The sequence below is a fragment of the Ambystoma mexicanum genome, chromosome 8 (assembly GCF_040938575.1).
Source record: "Ambystoma mexicanum isolate Mex_15411 chromosome 8, UKY_AmexF1_1, whole genome shotgun sequence".
Taxonomy (NCBI): domain Eukaryota; kingdom Metazoa; phylum Chordata; class Amphibia; order Caudata; family Ambystomatidae; genus Ambystoma; species Ambystoma mexicanum.
The window spans coordinates 1,696,544,796-1,696,566,714 of NC_090929.1; the positions used below are offsets into that span (position 1 = coordinate 1,696,544,796).

The 21,919-nt window shown below is 51.0% G+C and overlaps 1 protein-coding gene across 14 annotated transcripts in view; it reads right to left on the reverse strand.

The window, feature by feature from the left end:
- The window catches only part of LOC138473332 (deleted in malignant brain tumors 1 protein-like), a 678,824-nt gene that overhangs the window by 634,995 nt on the left and 21,910 nt on the right, over positions 1-21,919 (reverse strand). The window lies entirely within an intron of this gene.

Consider the following 21,919-nt stretch of genomic DNA (forward strand, 5'->3'; position numbering starts at 1 on the left):
CACGCCCTACTGGTGAGCTGAAGGGGGCTGTGGCTGAACCCAGGTGAACTGAAGGGGGCTGCGGCTGAACCATGCTGAATTCCAAAGCCCCCCGCCCCACTCCCACTGGCAGTGGGAAAGATACAGAAACCTCACCTACAGCTCATTGTCAACATCCATGTGACCCACGCCTGCACCTGGTGAAGCTGCTGTGACGGGTGTCATCCCAACTCCAAAGTGTTTAGCTAAATGGATAGATGCCGTGACATTGGAGGAGACGGACACCTTTGCACTTTGTAACTCACTGCCCACCCACCACCAGCCTTCAGTCTGACCGCTGCAGCGACCACCCTTGGAGCAGGCAGCCGATAGAACAGCAACAGACTGCAGACCAGTCCTGACCATACAGCCCAAGCCTATGCAACTTCCAGAGCCCCCTCTGACACCTGCAGCCTGCAACGCCTCCAGCAAACGGGGGCCAATCAAGGTGTTAGGGGAGGAAGGAGCCATGTGGGGCAGCAACCAGCCTTCCACCACATGCACCCCGCACGACAACTGCCACTGCTCCAATGGCAGTCTTTGCCTGCACATCGCTCAAACAACAGGGCACCAGAATCACACAGCCACACATTGTTAGGGAGAATTCTCATAATTGGTTGATTTCCCTTACCTACTGAGTCCCTCAGCAGCTTTTCTGTATTTCTAGTATTTATTATTTTCACCTGGTAAGAGTGTGAGCCTTTTTCCCACTCTTACATGTGTTTTGCTGTGTGTATTTTCACTGTTTGTGTGATCTTGGGCACTGGAACCTCACCTGCTCCATGTGCACCACTTTTTGTGTGTGTTACACAGCACCTTCACTGCAGTGATACAGGGTTGTCTTTGAGACTTCCCACTGACTCAATTTTTCTGGGCTGACTACTGTCCCCCAGAAACAGGTAAATTTGCCATTAACTTTATATAGTCACTTTAAACCACAGACCCAGTACACCCCATTTTACATGGAGTATTGGAAAGGGTTAACTCTTATCCCTTTTTGTCTGTACCTCTTGGAGCCTTGTTTCCCTCCCTTAACATTTAGACTTGGCTGGTGGCAGTGGTATCTACCCTAACTTTTCTACCGCAATTATCTTATATAAACGTGGTAATGTTTTAGGCTATTATATTAACCTCGAACATAGACCCGCTTGACCAAATACATTTTATTTTGGTTCCTGCTGGGTTTATTCTCCATTTCTTTTTGTAAAGGTCTTTCTCGTATTTTACTCTGTGTGCCAAACCGGGGATGATTCCTTTGTTTGCTGTCTTTTCGCGGGCTTCTGCACAGAAGACCTCCTTAAGGTGCCTGAAAGTCTAGGTAGGCTGGATGTGAGGGAGGGATCTTCGGACCCCTGCCATGGGTTCCCTTGGTAACCCAAGTCGCACTTTTGTCTAATTGGCTAAGGGGACTGTCCTTGCTAGGACAGCCACCCTGCTGTGTGATTGACAGCCAGGCTGCATGAATGGGGGAAAACTGCATAAAAAGCAGGTCTCTGGGACTGGAAGAGCAGAGTCGCCACTGGAACGAAAGAACCAACCAGGAACTGGAAGAAGAAGACCCCTACCACGACTGAACCGCCTGGTGAAGCCCTGCTGCAGGTCTGAATCTCCAAGTCTGGCGACAGAGAAGATCCTCCAGGAAACTTCTTCCCTTGAGCTGGTGGGACCAACCAGTTCGCCCAAACTACAAGCCAGGGCCCCTCCTCTTGTCGAATTTGCTGTACAGAGCTACAGTGGGCCGGATAGCCAAGAAGGTCGGACCCTGCTTGGGTTTTAAGGAGCGCACCTTTTATTCGTTGTTTGGCGCTGCTGCTGGTTTCTTCCCTGGGTAGTACAGGACCCTCCAGTCTTCCTACTTCTGATCAGTCCTACAGTCGCTTCAGGAACCGTGAGCCTGCAGCAACTACCAGGAACATCTGCCTCAGCTACAACCGCTTCTCCGCTTTAAGGTACTGTGCAAATCCGGTTGTGCATTTCGCTCAGCCGCGATGAAAGTGTTTGAAATCTTTCCCCAAGCCGAGGGCTTGTCCTTCTCTTCTCTTTGAACTAACGTTTCTGTCAGCCAACCTCGTCCGGAATCTGAGCCACGAACTTTATCGCGAACCACTCTGAACTGTGTGATCTTGAGCAAAAGACGTTTGACATATTGACTTTGGCCCTAAACCTTTTCTAGCTGATCTCCTCACTGTAGTCTCACTTGTTCAATTGCCCAGAGTACTTACCTGTTGGTCTTGCCTAATTTCTAATAACTTTGTCTTTCCCTCCATTTTAAATTGCTGGAGTGCCATTTTGCTCCCACTTCATTTTTGTGAGCTTAACCTGTCTGGAATTTAAGGGAAGTGGTGTGGTGTATTTATGATTGTGATTTTTAACTTGCTTAGAAAGTTGAACTGTTGTACAACTGACAAGTAAATAAATATATATTCTCTTACTTAGAAACCTTGAGTCAGTGTTTGTCTGAATCATAATAATTGCTGTCCTTTGTGTGACTATCTTGTACTGCTCACTTACTCTTGAGATAAGTCTGGCTGCTCCGCTACTGCCACCACTATAACTGTCTAGTACAGGCTTGTACCAAAGGTGAAATTGTACTGTCACTTGTAGTCTTAATTGTGTGTAGTGTTCCCAAAGGGTACTGCATGTCATGCTGCCTAACACACATTTTAAATTCAGGTTTTAATGTTATTACTTAGACTTGGGAAATGGAAAATCATTTTTTTCGAATTCAGACGATCAGTGTCAAAGACAATAAAAACTAGAAAACATCCCATGCCCAACCCCCCTCTCTACCCTACTGAAATGTAGTCCTACACTTGTGTCGGAAGCCACTGTCAAATGGTAGTCCTTCTTTTATGGCGGCGACCTGTGCCAGTGTTTGATTTTAAAATGTAGACAACCAACCTATAGAAAACCTTGGCTCTCCTTCTAAACCCCTCCTTTACAAAAGTATCCTTACCTCGCATCGTACACCACAAATGCTTATTAAAGCCCGGGGGCTCTCTGGAATAATGCTGCCCCGCACAGTTCCCCTCCGCCCCCTCCCATCCCAAAATATCTTCAGGGAAAGGAGAAGACGGGAGGTCAGTCGAACCAGAGCTCTTGAAATTCTGAGACGATAATAGTCTGCACATGCAGAGTAAGTGCATATAATACAATTAACAGTTGAGATAACAGCAAATAGACCTGACGGTGATTCTGCAGTTTTAGCAAGAGCGATTAAGGGGTGCACACAAGGGAGAACAGACAGACGATCTTCAGGCACGGTGCATTCGGATCGTGCAAGTGCACAGACGGTTACAGGGAGAGGGAGGTCCAAGTGCACCCAGTCGGTGGAGACTGGGGTAAGTGCAGAGGGTGTCACTCTCTTGGGTCATTTCTCAAGTGCAATGAGGGTGGGGGGAGTGCAGGGCCCTGAGGCAAGTGCGAGAGAGGACTGGCGCGAGTGCCGGGACCTGTGAGACTCTGAGGTACAACCGGCAGGCAGTCAGCAAGCTGTAAGGAAAAGGAGGGAGAGGGGGAAAGAGCAGAGAGCTGGGTTAGCAGGGTAGAGGGAGAGAGAAGGAAGAGGAGAAGAGGAAGGTCTTGAGCAGGGCCGGTCTTTGTGTCAGGCAGTGCAGGCGGCTGCCTGACGTGGCTGTCGCTAGGGGGTGCTGCACCAGCTGCCTGTGAACTCATAAAAGTTAATGAAAATGACTTGTTTACCATACGTTTTATTAATTGACACTGCGCAGCGCCAGTCAGACCCAGGCCAGTCTGACTGAGCTGTGAACTCATGATGCAATCAGACAGCAGTCTCTGCTGCATTCCGTTTCCTGCTCACAGATACTCCTGCAAAGCCAGGCCGCACCACGTTGATTTTTATTGCTAGCAATAAGCAGCCTCACCTCAAGGCAGAAAATAGCAACATGTGTTGCTTTCGCTTCCCCGTAGGCACTGCACAGTGACACAGGCAGGGGTTGATTGATTGGGCAGCCTGCCCTGCTTTGACTCTGTGTCAGTTGGTGCAGAGATTGTCAGAGGAATTGGGATGTCAGCCCAGTCAGCAGGACATAGGTTGTTGCCCAGCGGAGCCCGAGCCCAGAAGCTACCCCTGTGCCGGCTGCCACTGCAAAGAAGATTGGCACGTGCTGGTAAGTAACTGCAACTAAAATCAAATGTATATCCATTATCCTCCAATCGTGATGAGGTTGTGTGCCTAAAATATCATAAAGCAACACGTAAACCTCAAATGTTATATTAGAAAAGTATGTAATTGTTCCGTCTTTACCCAGTCTCAATACTCGCATTAAGAAGATGCTGTGCTGGGAGATTTCACTCTTCCTTCTGTTATGATAAAGTTTGGTCCAACATAATGCAACGATTTATGTAGCATTCGAATACGTTGATTCATAGCATCTTTGCTAATGTATAATAAAAGTCTTCCAAATGTGTTAGCAGGAGTTCAAAGAACGAGTGACTGCATGACAAGCCTCTCCCGATTGCCTTCACAATTATTCAAAGAAAAAGGTTTATAAATGAAGGCAGGTGCATTATTTTAAGATTCATTCAAAATATCAGTAATTATGCAGAATGTTTGCAATTTTTACTTGATGACACTTGTGTATGTAGTTTTTCTTAAAGGTTTGTTGAATAGTGTTTTTTCACTCTTCTTCAAATCCTTCAACTTTTGCTAAATACCAGACACAACTATAGCGACTCTGTCTTTGTGTTACCTCTTGCTAGCTCCAAAACATCTGTGAGCCATGCATGTAAACCATGTTCCCAAACACCTGATGACTAGAGGGCATGTAACACCACACCGACCCATTAAATGCTTTGGGTCAGCGTCTTCAAACCTTCTTTTGATATAAGTGCATCCCTTCACTAAAGTCAAAAATAATTGCTTCCATTTCATAAAGGAGAGTGCATAACGGATGTGCACAGTCATAGCCCCCCATGAAAATTGTACAGATCAGGGCTATAAAAGGGGTCCTTTTCATGCATTTAAGTAGTGTCCGCCAGTTCAGAATCGAGCTGGACTTTTATATATGTGAAAGTGAAAAGCGTCCACTGCACCTTTTTCGAACACACAGTATCAGACAGACAATAAATGGAATGTCAGCAATATTAATGGCTGCTGTCCCCTTGTATTGCAATCCCTCAAACTGGCAAGGAAGTATTACAGGGCCTGTGGTAGTGGACCTTTGGTTATGGTTAAATTGCTCAACTCATAGAAAGAGGACTTTTTCAATGGCTTATAGTCACCCCGAGAGGCGCCTGTGCACCCAGTCCTCCCTCTCTTATCAAAGCCGTGCCGCAGCGCCCCGGACTGCGCAGCCAATGACTAGCTTGAACTGTGCACCAGGCGATGGGCACAGCCGATGGGCACACGCCAGCAGTCTTACAGTGCTCGCACCCGGCCGGCGCAGCATCCCTGACAGGGCAGATATTAATGAGCAGCACGCCACATTGTGCCCTGAAGTCTTCCGCTCCCTTTTCCACTCGAGAACCAGAGGTAGGCCCTTTGCTAAATATATGCTGGGATAGGCTGTCATAGAGGGGCTGGGTCCGATTGGAAAAACCAGGTGGGCACTATCAGGACTCACATTTCGTAGTCGGGACATGTGTTCCAAACTTGGCCCTAGGTGTGTTTTTAATGGCACATGGTCAAGTGTTTATATATTTTGCTTAGTCCTCATTGTTGGATTTTGTTCTCCAAAGCGTGCAATTTGTGGCTGTAACTGTCACAGTGATATCACTGCATAAAGTGGGCTGTCCCTGGATTAAGGGTGACTCCCAGTGAGATGTCAGGGAAACCTACGCCGTTGTCTGATCGCAATGAGTTAAAGTCTTCTCCTAGTGTGATGCAACTGAAATAACAGCGTCTCTAATTGTGATGTCACTTCCATATTGGTATCTCAGCACACATTGTGATGCCATTAATTTAAGGGCAGCATCAGTTATGACACTATAGTAATGGCTGTCCCCATTGGCATGTGGCAGCTGTAGGGATAGGTCCTGTTCTATCATTTCTCGTGTTTATAGTTTAATGTTTTTGTAACCCCTGGCACAATTGACCCCACATCTTTGGGTTACTTGTTACCACTTATGATCACACATGCCATATATGTCATTTAGGCACTCATTTTATCACACTAAGAAGGATGAATGGACGAGTTGGACCAACTGGGATTGAAACCTCTGACCTGAAGCTTGCATAGTGATTTCCCCAGCCATAACATTAGCCCTCTGAGCTATTCAGTGCGCTCAGCCCTCAGAACAGCCTATGACCATCTTAGCTGTGCGCCTTTAGCCTAATTCCAAATGACAAAGGTGGACGCTTTTTATAGACGCAGAGTAATTTAAAGTTTGTTTGAGAAGCCAGCAGGAACTCTCACAGCCTCACCTCTCTCCTGGCCACTCTCTTACCGTGGCTACTATCTATCGGCCACCTGGTCAGATCTTCTCCTTCCTGTCTGAGTGGGCGGACCTCTCCTCCTCCCTACTAGCCTCGACCACTCAAATCCCCCTTCTTGGAGACTTCAACACACTCTGGATTCTCTGATCTCTTCAGACCTCCCCCTCTCTATCCCTCTGACCACTCCTCTCTCCTGGAGTGATCACTCTCTCCTTTCCTCCTATCTCTCCATCGCTACCCCTCAGGCCAAGCCAACTCCAATACTTCCACCTACCTTCTCAGACATCCGGCCCATGAAGCGTGTGTCAGTGGAGGCTTTCGCTACCACTTTCTCTCTCCCTCCTCAACCTCTGGCTGACTCCACGCTCTACTCCTCTATTTCCACAGCCCTTTCCACGCTCTACTCCTCTATTTCTGATACGCTTGATGTTCTTGCCCTGAAGCCCAAAGCCAAGTGCAACTCTTGGTACGAATCTGACCTAGTTACCCTGAAACGTAAGTGTAGGGTGGCTGAGAGGAAATGGCGGGCTTCTTGTGTATCCTCTGACAAACTGGCCTGCCGCCTGCTCCAAAGGCAATACCGGCTTGTTTTTCCACACTAAGAAGAGAGCCCATATCCAAGCACACATCTCTGCAGCATCTAACAACTCGGCCAAACTCTTTAAATTCTGCAAGGAGCTGGCTAACCCTGCTGCATTCTCTACCTCTCCTGTCGCCTCTCAGGCCCTCTGCATGGCCCTCGCCTCTCATTTCATCTAAAAAAAAAAACAGGGCATCCTGTCCACCCTCTCGTGCTCTCCTCCTCCCCCTTCTCTCTCAGATACCTCTGGCCCCCCTGCAGCCGCCTCTCCTCCCTCCTTCTCATCTTTTCCTCTGTTCTCCCCTAACGAGATTTCCAGACAAGTCTGATCTATGAATGTCTCGTCAAAACAGGTTCTTCCCTGTTCGTCCAAAACCATCAAGGACCACATTGACACCCTTGCTCCGGCTCTGGCCCACTTCTGTAACCACTCCTTTGCCTCAGAAGCCTTCTCCATGCCTCGGAAGCACTCTCTTGTGTCCCTCTTCTCAAGAAACCCACAGCCTACCCCTCCTGTCCGGCGGATTATTGCCCGATTTCTATCACTCCTTTCCTGGAAAAACTCTTGGAAAAGCTTGCCATCTCGCAGCTTAATCTTCGCACTGACTCTGTTGGTTGTCTCCATGACCATCAGTCTGGCTTCAGAGCTGCTAGAAGCATGGAAACTGCTCTCCTGAACATCCGTGAAGACCTGCTCTCCAACCTTGACTCTAACATCCCTTCTGTCATCATCCTACTTGATCTCTCTTCTGCCTTTGACAGGGTCAACCATGCCATTCTGCTCAACTGTCTCCGTGATAACCTGGGTATCACCGATCAAGCCCTGGCCTGGCTGACCTCTTTCCTCTCCGATCGACCCTCCCAGTTCCAGCTTGGGTCCTTCCTTTCCTCTATCTCACTCTCTACTTGTGGTGTTCCCCAGGGGTCTAACCTCTCTCCTGGCTGTTCAACCAATACCTGTCACCCCTTGCCCACCGCATTGCCGCTCTCTGCTCCACCTTTCAGTGCTATGACACTCATCTCGTTTTCAGGCTTCCCTCCGCCAGTAAAACGGAGATTCTCCTCAAATGGCACACTTGCACCCTCGTTCCCTGTCACTCTCTGGCCGGCCTCCCTTGGCCCTCTTTCTGCTGCCACCTTTGAGGCTAAGAACCTTGGGGTCATCTTCGACTCCACACTCTCCTTTTCTCCTCACATCTCTGACGTGTCTATGTCAAACTACCAACTGCACCTCCTCAGAGGTATTCTTCCTTTCCTCTCCTTCCCCCAGAAGCGTACTGTCTCTAGAGCTCTGGTTCTCTCTAGGCTAGACTACTGGAACAGCCTCTTTCTAAATCTGCCTGCTTCTACTCTCCGCCCTCTACAACTCATCCAGAACAGGACTGCAAGACGTGTCCTTGTCCTCAAGCCCTGGGATCGTATCGCCCCAGCCCTGAAATCTCTTCATTGGCTCCCAGTGTATGAAAGCTCTTACTCCTCCAACTCCCTCAGGGTCAGTGGCTTCTCCAAACAACGAGTTGGGGTAGATTTCTTTCCTCAGCTGGGGCCTCCCTCTAGAATAGCTTCACTGCCACTCTGAAACTTGAGGAGAATCATCTCCAGTTCCGGAAGCACCTCAAGACCTTCCTCTTTGCTTCTGCCTTTGCTCTTCCTCTACCCTGCTGATCTGTCTGCTTCAGCTCCGTGCACCTGGCTACCCTCCAATTTCGGGCCCAGGTCCATACCCACCCAGCCACACATCCGCACTGCCCCTGGGCTACCCTCGCACTTGGGTCTGTATCTGTAATCCTACAGTCCCCTTAGCTGAATTTATCAGGCACTCTGTGCTTTAAACCTTGCACTTGCCACCTTGTTGGCTGCACTACCAGTTGTTATTGTTTTATCCGTTGCTCATCACTTCCACCTCTCCCTTGAACTTTCCCCCTTCCCTCTCCCCTGCACTTGCGCTTTCTCAATGTCACTGGGCCTAGTAGGATCGCTGTTTTGTTCCTCCCTTGTTCCCCTCCCTTGCCTCGTCGCGCTATGATACACTTGTGTATGAGCGCAATACAAATAAAATATCATAAATCATATCACCTCGCCTAAGCCCATCCTTTCCTTTTCCCGGAGTACTGCCCTCACATAATGGATGGGGGGGGGCGGAGGTGAATGGCTGGTCAGAGATTAGTTGGATGGTGGATGATGAAACAGACGTTTGGCAATATAGATGGTTAGACTAAGTATGAGAGACAGACACATAGACAAATAGACCTACAGTACAAAGATATGCAGAGAGAGAGAAAAGGATAACTGTGGAACCAATGAAAGACTGACATTACTTGCTATTTTATCAATTGAAAATGACGTTGGCCAATCCCTGGATCTATCCGATGCTGTGCTTCAATTTCCAAGGACAAAGTCAAGAAAAGTTACTTTTTTGAACACATAATACAGGTAACATTCTAAGACTGTCACCTAGTATCTAATGTATGCATTTTCTATTGCATTTGTATTTCCATCTAGTTCTTTATCGAGTGCCCTATTTACAAGATTTGTAACATACCATTTTTTTGGTTGTCATTTTTGTGGGGGGGCGCCAACAATGCTTCCCGCCTGGGGTGCAATCTGGTCTAAGACTGGCCCTGGTCTTGAGGAGTTTCCAGAACTTGAGAATTTCAGGCTCAAGACGGAGGGTGGCAGGGAGGCCGTTCTCGGATCTCCCTCCAAATCTCTGCTTGGAGAACCGGCTCCCTCGCAGAAGGTTGGAGGTAGATGAGCAGAGGGCTCAGGAAGGACAGTATTTAGGTAGGTGTTGTTGCAGATAGGTAGGTCCCATGCCCCAGAAAGACTTGTGGACAATGCAGAGGGTCTTGAACTTGATCCTGGCAGCCATTGGGAGCCAGTGAAGGGATTTCAGCGCTGGAGAGATGCGTTTCATGGGCTTGAGGCCAAAGATAAGTCTTGCGGTTCTGTTCTGGTTGAGTTGCAGTGGGCGCAGGGAAGGGAGGTTGTGGAAGAGGCTGTTGCAGTAGTCCAGCTTAGAGAGAACCAGGGCTCTACAGACAGTGAGCCTCTGGGGGGAGTGAGAAAAAGTAGAGTACCTCTGAGGAGGTGCAGCTGGTAGTTAGACTTTTTAGAGATGTCCGAAATGTGAGGGGAGAATGAGAGAGTGGAGTCGAAGATACCCCAAGGTGGGAAAGCAGGTGCAGGGACGTCATTTGGTGGGTTACCAGGGGTCGCAAATGCGACCCCTGAGGTTTCCCTTGCTACCCATGTGGTCTCTCTTGCTCCTGTAGCCAGCGCCATGTGGCCTTTTGTTTCTGGAGTGGCTGGCTTTCTTGTTCAGGCCTCTTAAAACAACAAAACAAGTGTAACACTTTGAGCAGTGACCAAATGAGAAAGGATATGAATAACAATAAGTCTTTCGGGAATTCTATACATTTACAGTTTATTGGTATCCACTACAGAGTGTCATTTGAGTTCTGACTTTGAGAACATTCAGACATGTAATTGCTCATTTTACTGTACAGCACTTCCTGTGATGTCATCAGAGGTCACGGGTCGTGTGATGTCACTTCCGCTACTCCTGGCATTTTGGTCAAATGGCATACCTGAGCAGGGTTCCCTATGCGAACAATCTCAGTCTTAGTGTTGTTGAGGCAGAGGTCCTTTGCAGCACGCCATGACGGAGTAGCAGACAGACAGATATGGAGGCGAGAGGGTAGCCTGAAAGACAGTTGCGTGTCATCAGCCTAGCACTGAAAGTGAGACGTGAAAGCGGCAGTCACACGTGCCAAGGCAGACATCCAGAACAGACTGTTGGAGTGGGTGTTTTTGGTCAAATATGTTGCAGATAATGCATTTGAAAACATATTTCCCTAATAAGATTTGTTAAAACTAGTGTAAAACGCGAGCCTAAAGAATCACTTCTGTAAAGAAATCTGGCCCGCCTAGAACCATGGGCTGGCACTTCGGGCCTCGCCCTATTGCCCCATGCGCCAGTCCAAACCTGGTGGCGCGTGTATTACAGTGGTAATAGCTTATACTTGAAAACTGCATGTAAAAGGTATTCCAAATATATGCTTTGGATATTGCAAGGGGGACGCCAGCCCCAGCCAAAGCCTAGAATACAAATGTTAGAGAGGGGCTGTGAAAATGGACATTTGTGAATCAGCCACCAGGGTGCCTTGTAGACTGGGGCTCGAACGTATTGTGCATTAAGATGCCACGTTTCGCTGGGCAGGTGCCAAGCTTTGAACTGGGCCAGTTTGGCCAGCCTGACCAGTGCACAGTCTTAGGGCCTGATTCATGGACGGTTCAAATTAACTTTGCACTGCTGAAAAGTGACTTTGCACTATTGCCCATATATTCACCACCTGCCTGCCGCTCCCCCCACCCTTTCCTGTTCCCACAGAGCTGCCAGCGATTGTTTAGTGGCCACCCATGACTTCTAGCAGCGGAAAAGGCGTCTTTGTGTCATGGGACTTTGTCGTGCTGGCGGAGCTGACCTGGATGTGCCTTGCCTCTGGCGGTGCATGGCGGGAACACCCAGCTCGTGTTACAGCGCCACAAGGCGCCATTTCACCCGACACTCCTGTCCCTTCCGCGCATACACTCCCTGCTCTCTCGGTGCTCCCTAGACACGAAACAGCCAGAGCCCAGGCGTGCTATCTAGGGCAGTGTGCCGGAGCACTGCACGGTGCATCCTAGCCAGAGCCCAGGCGTGCTATCCAGGGCAGTGTGGCAGAGCACTGCACGGTGCATCCTAGCTAGAGCCCAGGCGTGCTATCTAGGGCAGTGTGGCGGAGCACTGCACGGTGCATCCTAGCCAGAGCCCAGGCGTGCTATCTAGGGCAGTGTGCCTGAGCACTGCACGGTGCATCCTAGCCAGAGCCCAGGCGTGCTATCCAGGGCAGTGTGGCAGAGCACTGCACGGTGCATCCTAGCTAGAGCCCAGGCGTGCTATCTAGGGCAGTGTGCCTGAGCACTGCACGGTGCATCCTAGCCAGAGCCCAGGCGTGCTATCTAAGGCAGTGTGCCTGAGCACTGCACGGTGCATCCTAGCCAGAGCCCAGCCCAGGTGTGCTATCTAGGGCAGTGTGGCGGAGCACTGCATGGTGCATCCTAGTCAGAGCCCAGGCGTGCTATCTAGGCAAGTGTGGTGGAGCACTGCACGGTGCATCCTAGCCAGAGCCCAGGCGTGCTATCCAGGGCAGTGTGGCAGAGCACTGCACGGTGCATCCTAGCTAGAGCCCAGGCGTGCTATCTAGGGCAGTGTGGCGGAGCACTGCACGGTGCATCCTAGCCAGAGCCCAGGCGTGCTATCTAGGGCAGTGTGCCTGAGCACTGCACGGTGCATCCTAGCCAGAGCCCAGGCGTGCTATCTAAGGCAGTGTGCCTGAGCACTGCACGGTGCATCCTAGCCAGAGCCCATCCCAGGTGTGCTATCTAGGGCAGTGTGGCGGAGCACTGCATGGTGCATCCTAGTCAGAGCCCAGGCGTGCTATCTAGGCAAGTGTGGTGGAGCACTGCACGGTGCATCATAGCCAGAGCCCAGGCGTGCTATCTAGGGCAGTGTGCCGGAGCACTGCACGGTGCATCCTAGCCAGAGCCCAGGCGTGCTATCTAGGGCAGTGTGCCGGAGCACTGCACGGTGCATCCTAGCCAGAGCCCAGGCGTGCTATCTAGGGCAGTGTGCCTGAGCACTGCACGGTGCATCCTAGCCAGAGCCCAGGCGTGCTATCTAAGGCAGTGTGCCTGAGCACTGCACGGTGCATCCTAGCCAGAGCCCAGGCGTGCTATCTAGGGCAGTGTGGCAGAGCACTGCACGGTGCATCCTAGCCAGAGCCCAGGCGTGCTATCTAGGGCAGTGTGCCTGAGCACTGCACGGTGCATCCTAGCCAGAGCCCAGGCGTGCTATCCAAGGCAGTGTGCCTGAGCACTGCACAGTGCATCCTAGCCAGAGCCCAGCCCAGGTGATCTATCTAGGGCAGTGTGGCGAAGCACTGCATGGTGCATCCTAGCCAGAGCCCAGGCGTGCTATCTAGGCAAGTGTGGTGGAGCACTGCACGGTGCATCCTAGCCAGAGCCCAGGCGTGCTATCCAGGGCAGTGTGGCAGAGCACTGCACGGTGCATCCTAGCTAGAGCCCAGGCGTGCTATCTAGGGCAGTGTGGCGGAGCACTGCACGGTGCATCCTAGCCAGAGCCCAGGCGTGCTATCTAGGGCAGTGTGCCTGAGCACTGCACGGTGCATCCTAGCCAGAGCCCAGGCGTGCTATCTAAGGCAGTGTGCCTGAGCACTGCACGGTGCATCCTAGCCAGAGCCCAGCCCAGGTGTGCTATCTAGGGCAGTGTGGCGGAGCACTGCATGGTGCATCCTAGTCGGAGCCCAGGCGTGCTATCTAGGCAAGTGTGGTGGAGCACTGCACGGTGCATCATAGCCAGAGCCCAGGCGTGCTATCTAGGGCAGTGTGCCGGAGCACTGCACGGTGCATCCTAGCCAGAGCCCAGGCGTGCTATCTAGGGCAGTGTGCCGGAGCACTGCACGGTGCATCCTAGCCAGAGCCCAGGCGTGCTATCTAGGGCAGTGTGCCTGAGCACTGCACGGTGCATCCTAGCCAGAGCCCAGGCGTGCTATCTAAGGCAGTGTGCCTGAGCACTGCACGGTGCATCCTAGCCAGAGCCCAGGCGTGCTATCTAGGGCAGTGTGGCAGAGCACTGCACGGTGCATCCTAGCCAGAGCCCAGGCGTGCTATCTAGGGCAGTGTGCCTGAGCACTGCACGGTGCATCCTAGCCAGAGCCCAGGCGTGCTATCCAAGGCAGTGTGCCTGAGCACTGCACAGTGCATCCTAGCCAGAGCCCAGCCCAGGTGATCTATCTAGGGCAGTGTGGCGAAGCACTGCATGGTGCATCCTAGCCAGAGCCCAGGCGTGCTATCTAGGGCAGTGTGCCTGAGCACTGCACGGTGCATCCTAGCCAGAGCCCAGGCGTGCTATCTAAGGCAGTGTGCCTGAGCACTGCACGGTGCATCCTAGCCAGAGCCCAGGCGTGCTATCTAGGGCAGTGTGGCGGAGCACTGCACGGTGCATCCTAGCCAGAGCCCAGGCGTGCTATCTAGGGCAGTGTGGCAGAGCACTGCACGATGCATCCTAGCCAGAGCCCAGGCGTGCTATCTAAGGCAGTGTGCCTGAGCACTGCACGGTGCATCCTAGCCAGAGCCCAGGCGTGATATCTAGGGCAGTGTGGCGGAGCACTGCACGGTGCATCCTAGCCAGAGCCCAGGCGTGCTATCTAGGGCAGTGTGCCTGAGCATTGCACGGTGCATCCTAGCCAGAGCCCAGGCGTGCTATCTAAGGCAGTGTGCCTGAGCACTGCACGGTGCATCCTAGCCAGAGCTCAGGCGTGCTATCTAGGGCAGTGTGGCGGAGCACTGCACGGTGCATCCTAGCCAGAGCCCAGGCGTGCTATCTAGGGCAGTGTGCCTGAGCACTGCACGGTGCATCCTAGCCAGAGCCCAGGCGTGCTATCTAAGGCAGTTTGCCTGAGCACTGCACGGTGCATCCTAGCCAGAGCTCAGCCCAAGCGATCTATCTAGGGCAGTGTGGCGGAGCACTGAACAGTGCATCCTAGCCAGAGCCCAGGCGTGCTATCTAGGGCAGTGTGGCAGAGCACTGCACGGTGCATCCTAGCCAGAGCCCAGGCGTGCTATCTAGGGCAGTGTGCCTGAGCACTGCACGGTGCATCCTAGCCAGAGCCCAGGCGTGCTATCCAAGGCAGTGTGCCTGAGCACTGCACGGTGCATCCTAGCCAGAGCCCAGCCCAGGCGATCTATCTAGGGCAGTGTGGCGGAGCACTGCACGGTGCATCCTAGCCAGAGCCCAGGCGTGCTATCTAGGGCAGTGTGCCTGAGCACTGCACGGTGCATCCTAGCCAGAGCCCAGGCGTGCTATCTAAGGCAGTGTGCGTGAGCACTGCACGGTGCATCCTAGCCAGAGCCCAGGCGTGCTATCTAGGGCAGTGTGCCTGAGCACTGCACGGTGCATCCTAACCAGAGCCCAGCCCAGGCGTGCTATCTAGGGCAGTGTGCCTGAGCACTGCACGGTGCATCCTAGCCAGAGCCCAGGCGTGCTATCTAGGGCAGTGTGGCGGAGCACGGCACGGTGCATCCTAGCCAGAGCCCAGGCGTGCTATCTAGGGCAGTGTGCCGGAGCACTGCACGGTGCATCCTAGCCAGAGCCCAGGCGTGCTATCTAGGGCAGTGTGCCGGAGCACTGCACGGTGCATCCTAGCCAGAGCCCAGGCGTGCTATCTAGGGCAGTGTACCGGAGCACTGCACGGTGCATCCTAGCCAGAGCCCAGGCGTGCTATCTAGGGCAGTGTGGCGGAGCAATGCACGGTGCATCCTAGCCAGAGCCCAGGCGTGCTATCTAGGGCAGTGTGCCTGAGCGCTGCACGGTGCATCCAAGCCAGAGCCCAGGCGTGCTACCTAGGGCAGTGTGCCGGAGCGCTGCACGGTGCATCCTAGCCAGGGCCCAGGGTGCTATCTAGGACAGTGTGCCGGAGCGCTGCACGGTGCATCCTAGCCAGAGCCCAGGGGTGCTATCTAGGGCAGTGTGCCGGAGCACTGCACGGTGCATCCTAGCCAGAGCCCAGGCGTGCTATCTAGGGCAGTGTGCCAGAGCACTGCACGGTGCATCCTAGCCAGAGCCCAGGCGTGCTATCTAGGGCAGTGTGCCGGAGCACTGCACGGTGCATCCTAGCCAGAGCCCAGGCGTGCTATCTAGGGCAGTGTGCCGGAGCACTGCACGGTGCATCCTAGCCAGAGCCCAGGCGTGCTATCTAGGGCAGTGTGCCTGAGCACTGCATGGTGCATCCTAGCCAGAGCCCAGGCGTGCTATCTAGGGCAGTGTGGCGGAGCACTGCACGGTGCATCCTAGCCAGAGCCCAGGCGTGCTATCTAGGGCAGTGCTCAGCATCCCTTCACAGCACGGCGACCCTTTTATTAACCGTATCCAGCAAGGCTTTTCCCAGCATTACTCGGCAGAGACGCTCTACTTTGAAGAGGACAGTATCCGGCACTTTGTCTTTACACAGGGCATATTTTTACCTTAATGAGGACAGTGCCCGCATTGCACGATGGGCAGCTCTGTTATGGCAAAGTTCTACGGTGGTATGACACAACTACCACCAAGCCCATGATGCCCTCTCTTTTGCGGAACACTTTGCAGCAGTGCTAGACCTGCAGACCCACTGTTTTCAGGTCTGGATGAGCTCAGCTGGAGTCACTGGATTAGGAAATGATGGGGTAGAAAGGATCAGGAAATGGGCCTTAGAGTGGTGTCATGCATTATGCACATGCATGGCATATATCAGATGCATTACGGCGCATGTGTGGCATATATCAGCTGCATTATGCACATGCATGGCATATATCAGATGCATTACGGCGCATGTGTGGCATATATCAGCTGCATTATGCACATGCATGGCATATATCATATGGATTACGGCGCATGTGTGGCATATATCAGATGCATTATGCACATGCATGGCATATATCAGATGCATTACGGCGCATGTGTGGCATATATCAGCTGCATTATGCACATGCATGGCATATATCAGATGCATTACGGCGCATGTGTGGCATATATCAGCTGCATTATGCACATGCATGGCATATATCAGCTGCCTTATGGCGCATGTGTGGCATATATCAGCTGCATTATGCACATGCATGGCATATATCAGATGCATTACGGCGCATGTGTGGCATATATCAGCTGCATTATGCACATGCATGGCATATATCAGCTGCATTATGGCGCATGCAAGTAATATGTCAGCTGCATTACATACATGCATAGCATACATCATCTGCATTATGGCTCATGCATGCCATATATCAGCTACATTAGGGTGCATGCATGGCATATTCAGCTGTATTATGACGCATGCATGGCATATATCAGCTGCATTATCCACATGCATGGCATATATCTGCTGCATTATGGCACATGCATGGCATATATCAGCTGCATTATTATGGCGCATGCATGGCATATATCAGCTGCATTATGGCACGTGAATGGCATATGTCTGCTGCATTATGGCGCATGCATGGTATATGTCAGCTGCATTATGGTGCATGAATGGCACATGTCAGCTGCATTATGGCACATGTATGGTACATGTCAGCTGCATTATGGTGCATGAATGGCATATGTCAGCTGCATTATGGCGCATGCATGGTATATGTCAGCTGCATTATGGCGCATGCATGGTATATGTCAGCTGCATTATGGCGCATGAATGGCATATGTCAGCTGCATTATGGCGCATGCATGGTATATGTCTGCTGCATTATGGCGCATGAATGGCATATGTCAGCTGCATTATGGCGCATGCATGGTATATGTCAGCTGCATTATGGTGCATGAATGGCATATGTCAGCTGCATTATGGCGCATGCATGGTATATGTCAGCTGCATTATGGTGCATGAATGGCATATGTCAGCTGCATTATGGCGCATGCATGGTATATGTCAGCTACATTATGGTGCATGAATGGCATATATCAGCTGCATTATGGTGCATGAATGGCAAATATCAGCTGCATTATGGCACATGCATGGCATATGTGTAATAGAGAGGCAGGGGAATTCTGATATATGCAGGCATGCACTTTGGTATCCTTGTCTTGGCCACCAGAGACTACAATAGTTTAGTAGTTCTGGACTGGAAGGACTGGGTGATTCCTAATAAATCTTCATCAAATGTATGAGCCCTTTGCCATGCCCAAGATAGAAACACTACATCTCCCACAATGCACTGTGGCCTCTATCAACTGAGCAGCCTACCGTAGGATCTGGAAGAGAATCTGCACTTTGCAGCATGCCATCCGCCAGGTTGGAGTGTGCTGGTCTAAAGGTGGCCAATATGCATTGTTCAATATTAATAGCCCACTGTGCCGGTCTTCTGGAAGACCTGGAACAGACCTAATCATTTTCAACGCTGTGTCCCTGATAATCAACTGGCCCGCACACTTGAAATGCCTGAAACCAGAAGATGTGGTGCTTCCTGGTACTGTGATGCCCAATAGCAGGCAGCAAAGCTGGCATGCCCCAATGCACTGGATCCGTCCAGTAGAAGGCCCAGGGCCCTGCTATGCTCCCGGCCACATTGATTTATTCAGGAAGCTCTAGATTCTTGTAAGCATCATATTTGTACTTTTTGTGCTTGAATTTATTTGAAGAAGAATAATGTCAATTTCGATCAGAAAAGACTTACAATAACACATTCACAGATGGCGCAGGCATTTCCGCGAATAGTCCCTGTACAATAGCACAAAGATGAGAACAAGTGGTGAGCCAGTTCATGAGGGTGTGTATATAAGAAAACCGGGCACTTGCAAAGTTACCATTCCCCTAAGGGAGCAAGGGCAGCAAACTAAAGAGTACTGTTTAAATATACAAAATTACATTATTAAGCGCCAGTGAAGGCAGTGGTGAGTTCAGGTAGGGAGGGTGGGGAGTGGGCAGGGTGGCCTCTCTCTTTTGATTTGATTTGATTTTTATTCCTGTAGCGCTATACGCCAAAACGCTTTAGAGGAATAAAAAAATAAACAATACAAATCATGGGAAGAAAGCCGAGAAACACAATTTAACTGGAAAGCAAGTGAGTTTTCAGACGTGAGCGGAAAGCAGGTAAAGAAGAGAGAGACTGAAGAGGGAGAGGAAGAGAATTCCTGAGTGTGGGGTCCAAGAGAGAGGAAGAACGGAATCGGGAGTTAGCACAAGGGGGATGAGAAGAACAAGTTACTTCTTACCTTGTAACGTTCTTTCGACGGGATGTTCCTCCTACGTATTCCTCATCTTAGATATATCCTTCCAGCTCTGCTGGCCTCGGAAAATTTTTTCTCCAGAGGGCGCTGCGCGTCGACGTCCCTCGAGTCGATGACCCTCGACAGCCGCCGTATCGACGCTCGACGTCATCCTGCCTATAAAGGCCGCGCGCAGCGTCCGTTGCTCAGTTGCGTTTTGTAGCCCACAGTATTACTGTCTGGACTAGACTAATCACCCTGAAGGAGCGTAAGCTGCAACAACAAGGGAAGTAAAACTGCGGGGATGGATGGGAGGGTCGATGAGGAATACGTCGGAGGAACATCCCGTCGAAAGAACGTTACAAGGTAAGAAGTAACTTGTTCTTCGAAGGGATTTTGTCCTCCGACGTATTCCTCATCTTAGATAGGCTCCCATAGCAGTATTCTATATTCGGAGGAGGGAGTACTGACTTCACGCTGTCTTCTATTGGTGAATAGAATGCAGTACAGCCCTTCCAAACCTAGTCTCTTGACTAGAGGAGGAATCCAGATTGTAAAAACGTGTAAAGGTATGGACAGACGACCATGTAGCGGCCGCACATATGTCTTTAATCGGCACGCCTCTTTTGAGGGCCGATGAAGCTGCAATACCTCTGGTCGAATGAGCCCTAAGGTTTTGAGGGGGCTCTTTCCCTGCCAGTTTATAACATTCCAGAATGGCTAGAATGATCCATCTGGAAATGGTCTGCTTAGTTATTGGTAACCCCAGCTTGTGACCTGCGTAGCCTACAAACAGCTGGTCTGCCTGTCTTATCCTGGCTAGTCTACTAATGTAAAAACTTAAAACCCTCCTAGGGTCTAGTCTGTGTAACCTCTCTTCCTCTTTCCCCGGGTGAGGAGGAGGATAGAAAGATGGTAGGGTAATCTTCTGAGAGATATGGAATTCAGAGACTACCTTTGGGAGGAAATTAGGCTTCACTTGCAGGACAACTTTGTCTTTGTGAAAGATTGTATGAGGGGGTTTACAAGAAAGAGCTTGTAATTCGCTCACCCTTCTAGCAGATGTAAGTGCTATTAATAAAACAGTCTTAAGGGTAAGGAATCTTAACGAACAAGAATGGAGAGGTTCGAAAGGTGTACCCATCAGGAAAGTTAATACTAAGTTTAAATCCCAAAGGGGAACTTGGAATGGTCTTGGGGGATAAACATTGGTTAACCCCTTTAGAAACTGTATTACCAAGGGTAATTTGAAATAGGATGGTTCCTCCGCAGTACGCTTAAAGATAGATAGCGCTGCGAGATAGCCCTTAATGGTGCCAACTTGAAGGCCTGAATTTGCCAAATATAGTAGGAAGGACAAAACCATTGGTGTACCACATGAAAATGGGTCGATATTCTGTTCTCTACACCAGCTGCAAAATCTGTTCCAACGGCAGCGGTATAAAGACTTTGTTGCTGGCCTCCTTGCCGAAAGCAACACCTCCATAACATCATCAGGGAGGTCCCAATCCTTGTACCTCAGCCGTTCAGAAGCCAAGCGTGAAGGTTGAGGGTTTTGATGTCTGGATGGAGAACCTGACCTCCCTTCTGTGAGAGTAGGTTCTCTCTGAGAGGAAGTCGAATTGGAGGACAGATGGACAAGTCTAGAAGGTCCGGGTACCACGTTCTCCTGGCCCAATCCGGGGCAATTAGGATCATGGTTCGCCGGAATCTTCTCAACCTCCTGATCATTTGAGGAATGACAGGGACCGGTGGGAACGCGTACAGAAGCGGAAACTCCCAGTCCACTATGAACGCGTCTCCCAGAGCTCCTCACGGAGGAAATTCCCTTGAGCAGAACAGGTCGCATTTCCTGTTTAGGCTGGTGGCGAACAGATCTACCTGAGGGTTTCCCCAAAGGGCGAAGATCTCTTGAAGGACTTCCTGAGCTAGCTCCCACTCGTGGGAGACTGTGCTCTGCCTGCTCAGAGCGTCCGCTGTCAAGTTCTTCTCTCCGGCTAGGTGAACTGCCGATAGAGAGATTCCTTCTTGGATTGCCCAAAACTAGAGCTGCATCGCCTCTCTGCACAGGGGTAGTGATCCTACGCCTCCTCTTTTGTTGAGGTAATGTATGGCCACCGTGTTGTCCGTCATTATCAGGATGTTCTTCCCTTGTACAACTGGCAGGAAAGCCTTCAACGCAAGTTTGATGGCTCTCAGCTCTAACAGGTTGATGTGTAGTCTGGACTCCGATGGAGACCAACGACCGCTGATGGTCAAGTCGTTGGCGTGGGCTCCCCACCCCGTGAGTGAGGCATCCGTGACTACTGTTATCTCCGGCCAGGGTTGCCAAAACTGTTCTCCTTTCAGAATGTTCTCTTGACAGGCCCACCACTGAAGGTCTCGAGCCACCCTGCCGGGAACCTGAAGAAGATCTGTCATTCTCCCTGAGAATTGTGACCACTGAGTCCTCAGTGCCGACTGGAGGGATCTCATTCTCAGGCGAGCCTCTGGCACAAGGAAAATGCAGGATGCCATGAGGCCTAGCAACCTCAAAAAGTCGAAAGCTGGGAGACGTTGGGCATGTTGGAACTTGGTAACCATCTGTAGAATATCTTGAGCCCTCACCTCTGGTGGCGAGGCTTTTCCCAGGGAAGTATCCAGGATCGCTCCTATGAACTGGAGTCTCTGCGATGGTATCATTTGAGATTTCTTTAAATTGAGGGAGAAGCCCAGCTTGTGAAGGGAGTAGCACACGTGATTTAGCTGGATCTGAGCTTGCTCCGGAGAAACAGCCCTGATCAGCCAATCGACCAGGTAGGGGTAGACGTGAATCCCTTCCCTCCTTAGACTTGCAGCTACTACCGACATTAACTTGGTGAAGACCCTCGGGGCGGAGGTCAGCCCAAAAGGCAGTACTCGAAATTGATAGTGAGAGTTGCCAATTGCGAACCTCAGGTATTTCCTGTGTTTGAGATGGATTGGCACATGGAAATAAGCGTCCTGAAGGTCCAGAGATACCAACCAGTCCTGAAACTGAAGGGCCTGGAGGATCTGAGAAAGAGTGACCATCTTGAATTTGTCTTTCCTGAGGAATTTGTTCAATTCTCGCAAGTCCAAGATGGGTCTCAGTCCTCGGTCT